The 2,967-nt window shown below is 40.8% G+C and overlaps 1 protein-coding gene across 1 annotated transcript in view; it reads right to left on the reverse strand.

The window, feature by feature from the left end:
- LOC106292303 (glycine-rich protein 2-like) overlaps window positions 1-2,967 on the reverse strand; it is a 4,090-nt gene that overhangs the window by 837 nt on the left and 286 nt on the right. The gene's annotated exons all lie outside the window — the stretch shown is intronic.

Consider the following 2,967-nt stretch of genomic DNA (forward strand, 5'->3'; position numbering starts at 1 on the left):
TGCGTGAAGAAGAACTTAGGCAATATGTGCTTCGTCCGGTCTCCTTTGATGTAGTCATCCTCAAGCTGAGCAATGCAAGCTGCATTGTCCTCATACATCATGGTTGGTGCGTCCTTTCCTTCGGTCATCCCACAATCAACTCGTATATGGTTGGTCATGGACTGTAACCATACAGACTCGTGGCTGGCCAAGATCTCCGAATGGTTTGAAGATGTGGCCGCGATCGTCTGCTTCATGGAACGCCATGATATGGCAGTTCCACCATGTGTAAACACATAGCCTGTCTGTGATCGAGCATTGTGAGGATCCGAGAGATAACCTGCATCAGCTAAGCCAACTAATCCGTCTTTGTTATGGTTAGTATAAAATAAATCCAAGTCTTTCGTTCCTTGCGGGTAACGAAGAATATGTTTAATCTCGTTTCAGTGCCTTTGGGTTGGACAAGAGCTAAACCTAGATAGTAGGTTCACGAAAAAACATATATCTGGTCGTGTGTGGCTAGCCAGATACATCAAAGCTCCTATGGCACTTCGGGACCAAGGACATCTTCATCGTCCATCTTAGGATGGAACAGATCAGTGTCCAGGCCGAGGGACCTCACGACCATGGGGCTAGATAATGGGTGAGACTCGGTCATATTGAATCTCTTGAGTACTTTTTGTGTATATGCCATTTGATGCACAAGGATTCCATCTCTTATGGACTCAAGCTGTAATCCCAAACAAAACTTTGTTTTTCCTAGATCTTATATCTCGAATTCTTTCTTAAGATATTTAACTGTTTGGGAGATTTCTCCAGAGGTTCCTAGGATATTCAAATTATCAACATACACTGCTACAATCACAAAGTCCTGGCCGGATTTCTTTATAAAGATACAAGGGCTGATCAGATCATTCTTGCATCCTTCTCTCACTTAGCATATTGTACCACATTCGACTTGATTGTTTCAATCCATAAAGTGACTTATTCAACTTTATACAGTGTTTTTCTCGAGTACTCGATTTGTTTTTCAACTTTATACCCTCTGGTACTTTCATAAATATTTCATTATCCAGTGGCCCATATAAATATGCAGTTACAACATCCATTAACCACAAGTCTAATTTCTCTCTTATAGCCAGATTTATCAGGAATCTAAAAGTAGTAGCATCCACCACAGGGGAGTATATCTCCTCATAATCTATTCCTGGTCTCTGTGAGAATCCTTGTGCATCAAGTCGTGCTTTATATCTCACAACTTCACCATGTTCATTTCTTTTCCTCACAAAGACCCACTTATAGCCGACTGGTTTAACAACATATGGTGTCCGGACTATTGGTCCAAAGACATCTCTCTTCTTTAAATAGTTTAACTCCACGTTTATAGCTTCTTTCCATTTGATCCAATCTGATCGTTGAGTGCACTCTAAGATAGACATGATATCATCCATGATTTCAAGTGCTACATTGCATGCAAATATATCATCAATGTCGACATTCTTTCTGTTCCATTGTATCCCAGAAAAGACATAATTTATTGAGATCTCATTATTATTAGGGCCTTCAGTACCTTGAATCTTGGCGTCCCAATAATCAGTGTTAGATACATCAGGGCCGGCCGCATCTAAGATCTTATGATCGGCGGCGATCGCTATTAGGGTTTTGGGATCGGCCGCGGCTAAGTCCCAGGATTTAGGAACGGCCGCGGTCGCGTCTAGGGTTTCAACAACCTCGGTTTCATTCTCTGCACCTTTCTTAGTTTTCTGAGGGTTCTTATCTTTGGAACCTATTGGTCTACCATGTTTCAAACGTTGTCTAGAAGCAACATGATTGTGTCCCTCTTGAACATCAATTCGAATTGGTGCATTAGCAGCTGGTATATATGACTTAGTCACTGTTTTCGGGTCAGCAAAGGAATCTGGCAATTGATTAGCTTGCTTTTGTAAATGTATAATCTTTTGGACTTTTAAATCACATTCCTGAGTCCGAGGATCTTGCCAAGATAAGGATGTTTGATTCCATGTAATTTTTTTTACCATCTTACTGCTATCTCCCCCTAATGTTGGATGTTCGGATTCATCAAAGTGACAATCCGCATACCTGGCCTTAAACAAATCACCCGTAGTTGGCTCAAGATATTTTATAATCGTGGGAGAATCATATCCAACATATATCCTCATCCTCCTTTGAGGTCCAATCTTTGTTCTCTGTGGTGGTGCAATTGGCACATAGACGGCACAGCCAAATGTCTTAAGATGGGATATGTCTGGCTCATGACCCTTAAGCAATTGTAATGGAGAATATATATGTTCACTAGACGGTCTTATAAGAATCAGTTCGGCCGCGTGCAAGACCGCATGTCCCCAAGCTGAAACCTGAATGGTCTAGCTATTAGCTGAATTCGTTTAATGAATGATTCGGCCAAGCTGTTCTGTGTATGTACATATGCCACGGAGTGTTCCACACTTACCCCCATGGACATACAGTAATCATTAAATGCTTGAGACGTGAACTCACCAGCCCAACACTTTCTCTTTCAAAGTATGGCCGTTTGTATTCAAAATCAACTTACGCATCATGGTCGAACCGGGATGACCAAGTCGGTCGTGCCAGAAAGTAAAATTCTTGGTGGCCACACGGTTTAATATGGCATTAGCCTCTATCATACCGACCTTAGCATAGTACAGGCCAGTAGAGAGTGCATGTATAATCTCTAGGATTTTCTTATAGCATTGGCCGATCTCAATGATCTGAAGGAACTCTTTGTTTCCTTCGCCCTTAGTCTCAATATGAAAGCCATTCATTCGAATGTCTTTAAAGCTCATAGGCTTCTGTTAGAATGATACTTTAGAGACTTCTTTTATAAAAACTTTCATTCATTAAGATTCAAAACAAGTTCAAAGAAATCAAAACATAGAAAACACAAAGCAAAGAACACAAAAACATAGATGTCGAATTCAACTTCATTCTTTTAAACAATCAGACGTT

This window comes from Brassica oleracea, chromosome C5, assembly GCF_000695525.1.
Source record: "Brassica oleracea var. oleracea cultivar TO1000 chromosome C5, BOL, whole genome shotgun sequence".
In the NCBI taxonomy this organism is placed as follows: Eukaryota; Viridiplantae; Streptophyta; class Magnoliopsida; order Brassicales; family Brassicaceae; genus Brassica; species Brassica oleracea.